The 14113-nt window shown below is 53.9% G+C and overlaps 1 pseudogene; it reads right to left on the bottom strand.

The window, feature by feature from the left end:
• Positions 1 to 12648: 12648 nt before the first annotated feature.
• LOC148108352 (uncharacterized) lies at positions 12649 to 13807 on the bottom strand (annotated as a pseudogene).
• Positions 13808 to 14113: the final 306 nt, after the last annotated feature.

The raw sequence follows: 14113 nt of genomic DNA, 5'->3' as shown, positions 1-14113 counted from the left end.
AGACCCGTTTGGCCAAACCCGGCTTCCCACAGAAACAGTTTTCTTGATGTGCAGACCCTCTCACAAGTGGTTGTGGCAAGGTATAGCAATGCCATCCACGTCTCTGGAGGAAACGACAGTGCCCAGTCATGTTCTAAGCCCTCCCATCCTCACTGGGCTTCTGGCAGCCGGAGTGAAAAGAGAGGAGCACAGCACTGGGACCCGTTTGACAAAAACAGGCTTCCCACGGGAAAGTCTATCTCCACGTGCAGACATGCTCCCAAGTGCCTGTGGCAAGGTGAAGGAAATGCCATCCTCGTCTGTGGAAGAAACCACAGTGCCCAGCCATGTTCTAAGTCCTCCCATCCTCACTGGGCTTATGGCAGCAGGAGTGAAAAGAGAGGAGCAGAGCACTGGAACCCGTTTGACAAAAACCGGCTTCCCACGGGAAAGTCTTTCTCCACGTGCAGACATGCTCCCAGGTGCCTGAGGCAAGGGGAAGGAATGCCATACACTGACCTGGAAGAGACCACAGGGCCCAGGCACAGTCTGAACCCTTCCCTCATCCCAGCGGTTTTGCTAGCAGGAGTTCAACCCCAACGTACACAGCCCGGAGACCCCTGGGGCAAAAACGGCTTCCGACGAACAATAGGTGCTTGCTGTGGAACACCTATCCCAAGTGGGGGTAGCCAGGTAAACTATGCCACACACCCAGGTGTAAGAAACAACATTGCCCAGGCATGGTCTAAGCCCCTCACCTCGTCCCTGTGCTTTGGGGAGCCGGAGGGACACCCGAGGCCCTGGGCCCAGAGACCCCTTTGCAAAAAGCCGGCTTCCCACGGAAACAGTTTTCCTGAGGTGCAGACCCTCTCACAAGTGGTTGTGGCAAGGTAAAGCAAATGCCCTCCACTTCTCTGGAAGAAACCACAGGGCCCAGCCATGTTCTAAGCCCTCCCATCCTCCCTGGCCTTCTGGCAGCAGGAGTGAAAAGAGAGGAGCAGAGCACTGGGACCCGTTTGACAAAAACCGGCTTCCCACGGGAAAGTCTTTCTCCACGTGCAGACATGCTCCCAGGTGCCTGTGTCAAGGGGAAGGAAATGCCATACACTGACCTGGAAGAGACCACAGGGCCCAGGCACAGTCTGAACCCTTCCCTCATCCCGGCGGTTTTGCTAGCAGGACTTCAACCCCAACGAACACAGCCCGGAGACCCCTGGGGCAAAAACGGCTTCCGACGAACAATAGGTGCTTGCTGTGGAACACCTATCCCAAGTGGGGGTAGCCAGGAAAACTATGCCACACACCCAGGTGTAAGAAACAACATTGCCCAGGCATGGTCTAAACCCCTCACCTCATCCCTGTGCTTTGGGGAGCCGGAGGGACACCCGAGGCCCTGGGCCCAGAGACCCCTTTGCAAAAAGCCGGCTTCCCACGGAAACAGATTTCCTGAGGTGCAGACCCTATCCCAAGTGGTTGTGGCAAGGTAAAGCAAATGCCCTCCACTTCTCTGGAAGAAACCACAGTGCCCAGCCATGTTCTAAGCCCTCCCATCCTCCCTGGGCTTCTGGCAACAGGAGTGAAAAGAGAGGAGCAGAGCACTGGGACCCGTTTGACAAAAACCGGCTTCCCACGGGAAAGTCTTTCTCCAAGTGCAGAGATGCTCCCAGGTGCCTGTGGCAAGGGGAAGGAAATGCCATACACTGACCTGGAAGAGACCACAGGGCCCAGGCACAGTCTGAACCCTTCCCTCATCCCGGCGGTTTTGCTAGCAGGAGTTCAACCCCAACGAACACAGCCCGGAGAACACTGAGGCAAAAACGGCTTCCGACAAACAATAGGCGCTTGCTGTGGAAAACCTATCCCAAGTGTGGGTAGCCAGCTCAACAAAATGCCACACACCCAGGTGTAAGAAACAACATTGCCCAGCCATGGTCTAAGCCCCTCACCTCGTCCCTGTGCTTTGGGGAGCCGGAGGGACACCTGAGGCCCTGGGCCCAGAGTCCCATTTGCAAAAAGCCGGCTTCCCACGGAAACAGATTTCCTGAGGTGTAGACCCTATCCCAAGTGGTTGTGGCAAGGTAATGCAAATGCCCTCCACTTCTCTGGAAGAAACCACAGTGCCCAGCCATGTTCTAAGCCCTCCCATCCTCCCTGGGCTTCTGGCAGCAGGAGTGAAAAGAGAGGAGCAGAGCACTGGGACCCGTTTGACAAAAACCGGCTTCCCACGGGAAAGTCTTTCTCCACGTGAAGACATGCTCCCAGGTGCCTGTGGCAAGGGGAAGGAAATGCCATACACTGACCTGGAAGAGACCACAGGGCCCAGGCACAGTCTGAACCCTTCCCTCATCCCGGCGGTTTTGCTAGCAGGAGTTCAGGCCCAACGAATACAGCCCGGAGAACACTGAGGCAAAAACGGCTTCCGACGAACAATAGGCGCTTGCTGTGGAAAACCTATCCCAAGTGGGGGCAGCAAGCTCAACAAAATGCCGCACACCCAGGTGTAAGAAACAACATTGCCCAGGCATGGTCTAAGCCCCTCATCTCGTCCCTGTGCTTTGGGGAGCCGGAGGGACACCTGAGGCCCTCGGCCCAGAGACCTCTTTGCAAAAAGCCGGCTTCCCACGGAAACAGTTTTCCTGAGGTGCAGACCCTATGCCAAGTGGTAGTGGCAAGGTAAAGCAAATGCCCTCCACTTCTCTGGAAGAAACCACAGTGCCCAGCCATGTTCTAATCCCTCCCATCCTCCCTGGGCTTCTGGCAGCAGGAGTGAAAAGAGAGGAGCAGAGCACTGGGACCCGTTTGACAAAAACCGGCTTCCCACAGGAAAGTCTTTCTCCACGTGCAGACATGCTCCCAGGTGCCTGTGGCAAGGGGAAGGAAATGCCATACACTGACCTGGAAGAGACCACAGGGCCCAGGCACAGTCTGAACCCTTCCCTCAACCCGGCGGTTTTGCTAGCAGGAGTTCAACCCCAACGAACACAGCCCGGAGACCCCTGGGGCAAAAACGGCTTCCGACGAACAATAGGCGCTTGCTGTGGAAAACCTATCCCAAGTGGGAGTAGCCAGCTCAACAAAATGCCACACACCCAGGTGTAAGAAACAACATTGCCCAGGCATGGTCTAAGCCCCTCACCTTGTCCCTGTGCTTTGGGGAGCCGGAGGGACAGCCGAGGCCCACGGCCCTGAGACCCCTTTGCAAAAAGCAGGCTTCCCACGGGAACAGTTTTCCTGAGGTGCAGACCCTCTCACAAGTGGTTGTGGCAAGGTAAAGCAAATGCCCTCCACTTCTCTGGAAGAAACCACAGTGCCCAGCCATGTTCTAAGCCCTCCCATCCTCCATGGGCTTCTGGCAGCAGGAGTGAAAAGAGAGGAACAGAGCACTGGGACCCGTTTGACAAAAACCGGCTTCCCACGGGAAAGTCTTTCTCCACGTGCAGACAAGCTCCCAGGTCCTGTGGCAAGGGGAAGGAAATGCCATACACTGACCTAGAAGAGACCACAGGGCCCAGGCACTCTCTGAACCCTTCCGTCAACCTGGCGGTTTTGCTAGCAGGAGTTCAACCCCAACGAACACAGCCCGGAGACCCCTGGGGCAAAAACGGCTTCTGACGAACAATAGGTGCTTGCTGTGGAACACCTATCCCAAGTGGGGGTAGCCAGGTAAACTATGCCACACACCCAGGTGGAAGAAACAACATTGCCCAGCCATGGTCTAAGCCCCTCACCTCGTCCCTGTGCTTTGGGGAGCCGGAGGGACACCCGAGGCTCACGGCCCTGAGACCCCTTTGCAAAAAGCCGGCTTCCCACGGAAACAGTTTTCCTGAGGTGCAGACCCTCTCACAAGTGGTTGTGGCAAGGTAAAGCAAATGCCCTCCACTTCTCTGGAAGAAACCACAGTGCCCAGCCATGTTCTAAGCCCTCCCATCCTCCATGGGCTTCTGGCAGCAGGAGTGAAAAGAGAGGAACAGAGCACTGGGACCCGTTTGACAAAAACCGGCTTCCCACGGGAAAGTCTTTCTCCACGTGCAGACAAGCTCCCAGGTCCTGTGGCAAGGGGAAGGAAATGCCATACACTGACCTGGAAGAGACCACAGGGCCCAGGCACAGTCTGATCCCTTCCCTCATCCCGGCGGTTTTGCTAGCAGGAGTTCAACCCCAAGGAACACAGCCCGGAGACCCCTGGGGCAAAAACGGCTTCCGACGAACAATAGGTGCTTGCTGTGGAACACCTATCCCAAGTGGGGGTAGCCAGGTAAACTATGCCACACACCCAGGTGTAAGAAACAACATTGCCCAGCCATGGTCTAAGCCCCTCACCTCGTCCCTGTGCTTTGGGGAGCCGGAGGGACACCCGAGGCTCACGGCCCTGAGACCCCTTTGCAAAAAGCCGGCTTCCCACGGAAACAGTTTTCCTGAGGTGCAGACCCTCTCACAAGTGGTTGTGGCAAGGTAAAGCCAATGCCCTCCACTTCTCTGGAAGAAACCACAGTGCCCAGCCATGTTCTAAGCCCTCCCATCCTCCCTGGGCTTCTGGCAGCAGGAGTGAAAAGAGAGGAGCAGAGCACTGGGACCCGTTTGACAAAAACCGGCTTCCCACGGGAAAGTCTTTCTCCACGTGCAGACATGCTCCCAGGTGCCTGTGGCAAGGGGAAGGAAATGCCATACACTGACCTGGAAGAGACCACAGGGCCCAGGCACAGTCTGAACCCTTCCCTCAACCCGGCGGTTTTGCTAGCAGGAGTTCAAGCCCAACGAACACAGCCCGGAGACCCCTGGGGCAAAAACGGCTTCCGACGAACAATAGGTGCTTGCTGTGGAACACCTATCGCAAGTGGGGGTAGCCAGCTCAACAAAATGCCACACACCCAGGTGTAAGAAACAACATTGCCCAGGCATGGTCTAAGCCCCTCACCTCGTCCCTGTGCTTTGGGGAGCCGGAGGGACACCCGAGGCCCACGTCCCTGAGACCCCTTTGCAAAAAGCCGGCTTCCCACGGAAACAGATTTCCTGAGGTGCAGACCCTATCCAAAGAGGTTGTGGCAAGGTAAAGCAAATGCCCTCCACTTCTCTGGAAGAAACCACAGTGCCCAGGTATGTTCTAAGCCCTCCCATCCTCCCTGGGCTTCTGGCAGCAGGAGTGAAAAGAGAGGAGCAGAGCACTGGGACCCGTTTGACAAAAACCGGCTTCCCACGGGAAAGTCTTTCTCCACGTGCAGACATGCTCCCAGGTGCCTGTGGCAAGGGGAAGGAAATGCCATACACTGACCTGGAAGAGACCACAGGGCCCAGGCACAGTCTGAACCCTTCCCTCAACGCGGCGGTTTTGCTAGCAGGAGTTCAACATCAACTAACACAGCCCGGAGACCCCTGGGGCAAAAACGGCTTCCGACGAACAATAGGTGCTTGCTGTGGAACACCTATCCCAAGTGGGGGTAGCCAGCTCAACAAAATGCCACACACCCAGGTGTAAGAAACAACATTGCCCAGGCATGGTCTAAGCCCCTCAACTCGTCCCTGTGCTTTGGGGAGCCGGAGGGACACCCGAGGCCCACGGCCCTGAGACCCCTTTGCAAAAAGCCGGCTTCCCACGGAAACAGTTTTCCTGAGGTGCAGACCCTATCCCAAGTGGTTCTGGCAAGGTAAAGCAAATGCCCTCCACTTCTCTGGAAGAAACCACAGTGCCCAGGTATGTTCTAAGCCCTCCCATCCTCCCTGGGCTTCTGGCAACAGGAGTGAAAAGAGAGGAGCAGAGCACTGGGACCCGTTTGACAAAAACCGGCTTCCCACGGGAAAGTCTTTCTCCACGTGCAGACATGCTCCCAGGTGCCTGTGGCAAGGGGAAGGAAATGCCATACACTGACCTGGAAGAGACCACAGGGCCCAGGCACAGTCTGAACCCTTCCCTCAACCCGGCGGTTTTGCTAGCAGGAGTTCAAGCCCAACGAACACAGCCCGGAGACCCCTGGGGCAAAAACGGCTTCCGACGAACAATAGTGCTTGCTGTGGAACACCTATCCCAAGTGGGGGTAGCCAGCTCAACAAAATGCCACACACCCAGGTGTAAGAAACAACATTGCCCAGCCATGGTCTAAGCCCCTCACCTCGTCCCTGTGCTTTGGGGAGCCGGAGGGACACCCGAGGCTCACGGCCCTGAGACCGCTTTGCAAAAAGCCGGCTTCCCACGGAAACAGTTTTCCTGAGGTGCAGACCCTCTCACAAGTGGTTGTGGCAAGGTAAAGCCAATGCCCTCCACTTCTCTGGAAGAAACCACAGTGCCCAGCCATGTTCTAAGCCCTCCCATCCTCCCTGGGCTTCTGGCAGCAGGAGTGAAAAGAGAGGAGCAGAGCACTGGGACCCGTTTGACAAAAACCGTCTTCCCAGGGGAAAGTCTTTCTCCACGTGCAGACATGCTCCCAGGTGCCTGTGGTAAGGGGAAGGGAATGCCATACACTGACCTGGAAGAGACCACAGGGCCCAGGCACAGTCTGAACCCTTCCCTCAACCCGGCGGTTTTGCTAGCAGGAGTTCAAGCCCAACGAACACAGCCCGGAGACCCCTGGGGCAAAAACGGCTTCCGACGAACAATAGGTGCTTGCTGTGGAACACCTATCGCAAGTGGGGGTAGCCAGCTCAACAAAATGCCACACACCCAGGTGTAAGAAACAACATTGCCCAGGCATGGTCTAAGCCCCTCACCTCGTCCCTGTGCTTTGGGGAGCCGGAGGGACACCCGAGGCCCACGTCCCTGAGACCCCTTTGCAAAAAGCCGGCTTCCCACGGAAACAGTTTTCCTGAGGTGCAGACCCTATCCCAAGTGGTTGTGGCAAGGTAAAGCAAATGCCCTCCACTTCTCTGGAAGAAACCACAGTGCCCAGGTATGTTCTAAGCCCTCCCATCCTCCCTGGGCTTCTGGCAGCAGGAGTGAAAAGAGAGGAGCAGAGCACTGGGACCGGTTTGACAAAAACCGGCTTCCCACGGGAAAGTCTTTCTCCACGTGCAGACATGCTCCCAGGTGCCTGTGGCAAGGGGAAGGAAATGCCATACACTGACCTGGAAGAGACCACAGGGCCCAGGCACAGTCTGAACCCTTCCCTCAACCCGGCGGTTTTGCTAGCAGGAGTTCAAGCCCAACGAACACAGCCCGGAGACCCCTGGGGCAAAAACGGCTTCCGACGAACAAGAGGTGCTTGCTGTGGAACACCTATCCCAAGTGGGGGTAGCCAGCTCAACAAAATGCCACACACCCAGGTGTAAGAAACAACATTGCCTAGGCATGGTCTAAGCCCCTCACCTCGTCCCTGTGCTTTGGGGAGCCGGAGGGACACCCGAGGCCCACGGCCCTGAGACCCCTTTGCAAAAAGCCGGCTTCCCACGGAAACAGTTTTCCTGAGGTGCAGACCCTCTCACAAGTGGTTGTGGCAAGGTAAAGCAAATGCCCTCCACTTCTCTGGAAGAAACCACAGTGCCCAGCCATGTTCTAAGCCCTCCCATCCTCCCTGGGCTTCTGGCAGTGTAAGGGGGGAATTAAAAATCACACCCTACCTTAGAGGACGCGGCAACTCAACCCCATGAAGTCGAGAGAGACAGTTCTTGATGCAATCACACGAGGCTTTATTGCAGGACCAGCGCGCTGGGGCTCATCTCATAACCCACGCAGGGGCAGCGGAGAAGAGCCTCGAGCTATGAAAGGGTTAGGTTTTTATGGGGGCTTGTGGGCGTGACCCTCAGGAGACAGTCATTGGGGTGTTTGCAGTTTCTACCCAATCAAGAGTCCAGTTGGCCAGTACAAACTGTCCAATAGGAAATTTTGGCGCGAGGGACTATCAGAGAGCTCCAGAAGATGCAGGGTGGTGGTCTTTCGGAGGGTCTCTCTGTGCGTCATCCTGGGTGGAGGGTGGGAGGGTAACATGCCGGGGGGGGGTGATAGCTCTGGGTGGGATGCAATTAGGCACCCCTCCACCCAGGAGCTCGATTTATCTGTTTATCTTTCGCAAGCAGGCGTGCACAGAAGCGAGAAGGCGAAGCTGTGGTTAGCATTTTTCCAAGTGGGCCCCTTCCTTAAAGTATTTGGGGCGCCCAAACTTTGCTTAAGGGGATTTTCAGTTATGTTCCTCCACGTATGTTTTCTTGCAACCAAACGACTTCAAATATGTCCTTTCATTCCCCCCTTTTTGTTTTTGAACAATTCCAATCATGGAATAGTTGGATCCTCTGAGGGGTTTAACTCTTGGTATTCATGTCTTAACATGAATAGTTGCACAGTGCTGACTTGGCTACGGACAAATTGTATGAGACGATTCAGAACACAAGGGCCTAGGGTAAGGAGTAACAGAATAATTAGCAGTGGTCCTGACAGGACGGAAATTAGAGTAGTTAACCAGGGAGTTTTATTAAACCAACCTTGGAACCACCCCTGAGAGGCCTCTCGTTCTTTTCGTCTCTCTACTAATCTCTGTCTCAATTTAGTCATAGAATCCTTTATTACTCCGGAGTGATCGGAATAAAAACAACATTCTTCATTTAGGGCAACACATACGCCCCCTTGCTGCAAGAAAAGAAGGTCTAAACCCCTTCTGTTCTGTAAGACTACTTCCGACAAGGAAGTTAATGACTTTTCTAGGTGGGTAATGGATTGTTCTAACACTTTCAGGTCTTCATCAATTGACATCCGCAGTTCCTGATAGGATTGGGACCCCTGAACTAGGGCCGCCGCTCCGGTGCCTATGCCGGCAGCAATTCCCAATCCCAATAGGACCGCCAAAGAGATGGAGATCAATTCTCTCTTGTGGCGATCCCTGATTAGGGAACCACCTTGGCGGTATGAATCGAACCTGTCTTCGAAGGGGGCTGTCTCATAGTAGGTCACTTTGGGCAGCAACTGGATCATGATACAAAAGTCTGCGGACTGATTGAAAATACTAGTGTGCAAGCAGGGAGTTAGGCCGGTGTTGCAGGCCCACCATCCGCCCAGGGGAACTAAGTATTTACTGGTCACATTCTCATGGATAATCGTGGTGTTTTTAGTAATATTAGCCCCTGAAATAACATGGGTTTCACTGCATAAGGGCTGATATTCTGGAGTGGGATTTCCTATACAAAGACCCTGCCCAAAAATTTCTGTTAAGGTCAATTTTCCAGGTTTTCCCCAGTTACATCTGTCATCTCCTCCGGACACAGTGTAGTTGCCAGAGTGTACGATCCCTTGGTAGTAAGGAGGGATGGAGGACAAGCATAGCCAGCAGGCCTGTGTCAAGTTAGAACTAGTATGGTTTAAGGCCGTGTAGGCTCCCTGCACTATACTGAACAGCCGCTGCTCAGGATGGTAAGTTTTCAGGGAGGAGTTAAGAAAGGGGTGGCGCCGGGGAAGCAGGTCTGCGGTCAGACCATGGGAGTCATTTGGGGACGGACCACGTGACTGGTTACTTAGTATCTGGTTAGGTCCTATAGGAACAGTTCTTAGCGGGTCAGCACGTAGCCTTACAGTAAATGTGAATCCGGGATCCGTCCCAGTTATATAAAACCTAAAACCCCAAGTTCTCCCTTTTAGCCAGTCCCGGGATACTTTCCCTTTATTAGTGAAGGTAACGTTAAGGGTAGTGGCATTTCCTCGTGTCACGCTTATTAAGTCCCATGAGGAAGTTGGCTTCCACGGGGCTACCCCCGTGGTTTCACATCCCCAGCTTTTACAGAAGTAGTGGTCGAAACCTCCGCATTTGCGGACGATTGCCCTTGTTCGACCATCTTTAGGACATATATAGAAGGGGTCCGTTTTTAGTCTATATTTGGCCATGGGGTCGCGACAGGCTATGTTTTGTTCATCTAAGATGTCCCAGGCATCTAAGCCTGAAACCAGTCTGCAGAGATCGGGGTATAGGTTGGGCCACCACGCCCAAAGGGGAACATTGCTAGAGATGCTCCATATTGGAGCCCCTAACTGAGAGGTGATTTCCCAGGTCAGGGTAAGTGGACCATGTGGGTTAAGGCTACTTATCGGTAGTTGAATCAGCATCAGCAGCATACACGCGGCGCAGACGGAGTTTGAGGGGGTTGTCAGTCTTTTCCACAGTCCAATTCTTGTCGGGGGGGGCCTCCTTGACGTGAGACGCATGGATCCAAGCCGAGACGCCATCTACTTTGACAGCAGTTGGGGTTGTCAGCAGGACGATGTAAGGTCCTTTCCACCGGGGTTCTAGGTTACCGGCTCGATGTCTCCTTACGTAGACTGAGTCTCCCACCTGGAACCGGTGAGGTACCTGGAGGTCCCCAGGTCGGTAGGCGTCTGCTAATGATTTCCACAACGTCCTTTGGGTGATTTCAAGGGCCTTTAATCTGCTGAGTAAAGCTTGGTTAGTTACGTGTTCAAAGGTAGGCAAATGCATAGAGGCCAAGGGAGGGGTAGTCCCATACAATATTTCGAAGGGAGTGACATTTAGAAAATTCGGGGTATTTCGGACCCGGAACAGGGCATAGGGAAGGAGGGCTATCCAGTCTGCAACGCCAGTCTCCAAGGACAATTTAGTTATGGTCTCTTTTATAGTTCTATTTATTCTTTCTACTTGACCTGAGCTTTGGGGTCTATAAGCACAATGTAATTTCCAATTTACCCCAAGGATCCTGGCTATATCCTGACTTACCTGAGCAACAAAGGCTGGGCCGTTGTCCGACCCGATTATTCTTGGGACTCCAAACCGAGGAAAAATTTCTTCTATAAGTTTTTTTGTGACAATCTGTGCAGTCTCGGTTTTGGTGGGGTATGCTTCTACCCACCCAGAGAAAGTATCAATGAATACTAGTAAGTACTTGTTACCATATCTTCCTGGGCGTACTTCGGTGAAATCGACTTCCCAATAAAGTCCCGGTCTGTCTCCTCTAAGTCTAGTTCTTCCGGTGTTTCTGGAAAAGGCTGCATTAACTTTCTGGCAAGGGATACAGTGCTTTACAGTTTCATAAGCTAATCTGTCTAGGTCAGGCAAAACAAAAGGGGAACTGCGGGCAGAAGTCACGAGATGTTTTTTTCCAAAATGAGTCAAATGATGCAGCTGTTTCAGGAAGGCTTTAGCTTCCTCTTGTGACAAGGGAGTTTTTGGGTCCTTTGGCTGCATAACACTTTTATAAGGCAAAAGGCCGTCATTTCCTTCCTCCGAACTCAGCGTTAGGACGTTAAGTCCATGTGCAGCCTTCTTTGCCTCCCGGTCTGCCCTTTGGTTTCCTAGGGCAGTCTCCGAACCGTCTCCTTGATGTCCAGGGCAGTGTATAATGGCCACCTTAAGGGGTTTATGGACTGCTTCTAGGAGATCAAGAATTTCCCTTTTGTTTTTAATTTCCTTTCCTGCTGAAGTGAGGAGTCCTCTCTGCTTATAGATAGCTCCGTGTACATGGGCTGTAGCGAAGGCATATCTGCTGTCTGTATAAACGTTGACTTTTTTTCCTTCTGCTAAGCGGAGGGCTTGTGTTAGAGCGATTAGCTCTGCTTTTTGAGCGGACGTCCCTTCCGGCAAACTGCTGGCCCATATTACTGATTTTGAGTCCACTACAGCCGCCCCTGCCACCCGCTTACCTTCCACTATATAGCTGCTCCCATCAGTATACCAGGTATGGTCTGCATCTGGGAGGGGTCGGTCATCGAGGTCGTGCCGGATCCCAGTTTCCTCGGCGAGAACCTCTCGGCAAGAGTGGAATATCCCCGCGTCGTCTGGATCCATTTCCGGGAGCATAGTGGCGGGATTAAGGGCGACTGGAGGGGCAAACTGTATCCGGTCTCGGTTGAGGAGGAGACTCTGATAATGAGTCATTCGAGCGTTCGACAGCCATCGGTCGGGGGGTTGTCTGACAACGCTCTCGAGTGTATGAGGGGCCACAATTGTCAGTTTCTGTCCCATAGTTAGTTTGTCAGCGTCTTTAACAAGGACTGCGACTGCTGCGACGGCCCTGAGGCAATTTGGCCAGCCTTTAGCAACCGGGTCAAGCTTTTTTGACAGGTAGGCTACTGGCCGTCTCCAGGGTCCGAGAGGTTGAGTTAGTACTCCCCGAGCTATGCCCTTTCGTTCGTCTACGTACAGAGTGAAGGGCTTCGATACGTCTGGCAGCGTGAGGGCCGGTGCGGACAGCAGGGCGCGCTTGATATTATCAAAGGCTTCCTGCTGGTCGGCTCCCCATATGAAAGGGGATCCTTCCTTTGTCAGGGGGTAAAGGGGGGCTGCTAAAGTGGCAAAGCCCGGTATCCAGAGTCGGCAAAAGCCGGCTGTGCCCAGGAACTCCCGCACCTGACGGGGCGATTTGGGCACAGGAATCTGGACCACCGTTTGTTTTCTAGAGTCTGACAGCCATCTCTTTCCCCCTTTTAGAACATACCCCAAGTAGGTTATCTGAGGTTGGCAGATCTGAGCCTTTTTAACTGATACTCGATATCCCAGGGCGGCGAGTTCTCTCAGCAAATCCTCGGTGTCTCGGCGGCAGTCAGCTAATGTGGCCCCGGCCAACAGGAGGTCATTGACATACTGAAGCAACGCGGTTTGGGGATGCGTCATTCGGAATGGGATCAAGTCCTGATGTAGGGCCTCATCAAATAGGGTTGGGGAGTTTTTAAACCCTTGGGGAAGTCTGGTCCAAGTGAGCTGTTGGGAGGTCCCCGTGTCAGGGTCCCTCCATTCAAACGCAAATATTCTACCAGGTTAGTTAGGCGTTGGGGATCCTCAGAGAATGGGGGGTGGTTAGTTTTCCAATTATAGAGGTCTGAGGAGGAAAACGGCCAATACTGTAGGGGCTGGAGGCCATTCCCTTCGGGAGGGGGGCCATAGGCTCGGAGGGGAAGGGCCCGAGTGGAATCGGGTGAGATCCCTCGCCTGCTCCTTGTCCCTTGAGCTGGACCTCCTTCCCCACTTGCCCTGCTTTCTTCCCCCGAGGGTTCCATCGGTGGGGCAGAGGGAGGGACGTGCGGGTAAGGGGGAGGCCATTCTAGAAGGGCCGGATCTTGAGACTCAGGGTAAATCTTACGGGGCTCGCAGGAACATTGTTTTACTGTGGCCGTTTTTACGGTCAGGGCAGAGGTTTGTGTAGGAGTCTGACTAAGCCACGGCTTTACCCAAGGGGGGGGGTTCTGGACGAGGTCCTGCCAGACAATGATATAAGGCTGCTGGTCAGGGTGTCCGTGCGGATTTGGCTGAAAGATAACAGCTTTAACTGCTAGAATTGGTGTTAAATTGAAGGACCCCCCAGGGGGCCAACCGACGCCAAAGGTGGGCCATTCAGAGGCACAGAAGGTCACCCATTTATTTTTGTTGACTTCTACTGACAAATTGTGGGCTCTCGCTCTTACTTCTGACCAATGCCGGGTGGTGAGACAAAGAGGGGTAGAAATAGTTTGCCCCATGGTTTCCTGCCGGAGGGAAACCTGCCAAATGAAAAAAACAAAACAGACAAGCAGTAAAGACAGAATGCCGTCAAGCGCCCACCGGCCTCTCCGACTCTTAAACAACCACTTGGGGTTAAGAGTGGACGAGGGCTGATATCCCTGGCCGCCTATGGGCAGGAGGGTCAGACCTTCGCCAGAGACCTCCCAATAAAGGGAAACCGAGCGTCCCCGATTCCCTTCCGAAGCCACCGGGGCGTCCCCCGGGGGTGCAGCCTTGGGCGTTCGAGGCACGTCTACCCGCCCAAAAGGCCGCATTAAACCAGAACCAGACCCAGATGTCAGTCAACCGACCAGATGGCAACAAGTGCCGTGCAGAGCAGACATATACCCAGATGTCAGTCAACCGACCAGATGGCAACAAGTGCCGTGCAGAGCAGACATATACCCAGATGTCAGTCAACCGACCACATGGCAACAAGTGCCGTGCAGAGCAGACATATACCCAGATGTCAGTCAACCGACCAGATGGCAACAAGTGCCGTGCAGAGCAGACATATACCCAGATGTCAGTCAACCGACCAGATGGCAACAAGTGCCGTGCAGAGCAGACATATACCCAGATGTCAGTCAACCGACCAGATGGCAACAAGTGCCGTGCAGAGCAGACATATACCCAGATGTCAGTCAACCGACCAGATGGCAACAAGTGCCGTGCAGAGCAGACATATACCCAGATGTCAGTCAACCGACCAGATGGCAACAAGTGCCGTGCAGAGCAGA

The sequence above is a fragment of the Ursus americanus genome, chromosome 20 (assembly GCF_024610735.1).
Source record: "Ursus americanus isolate L20-20 chromosome 20, mUrsAme1.1.p, whole genome shotgun sequence".
In the NCBI taxonomy this organism is placed as follows: Eukaryota; Metazoa; Chordata; class Mammalia; order Carnivora; family Ursidae; genus Ursus; species Ursus americanus.
This window is presented reverse-complemented; position numbering and strand designations above follow the sequence as displayed.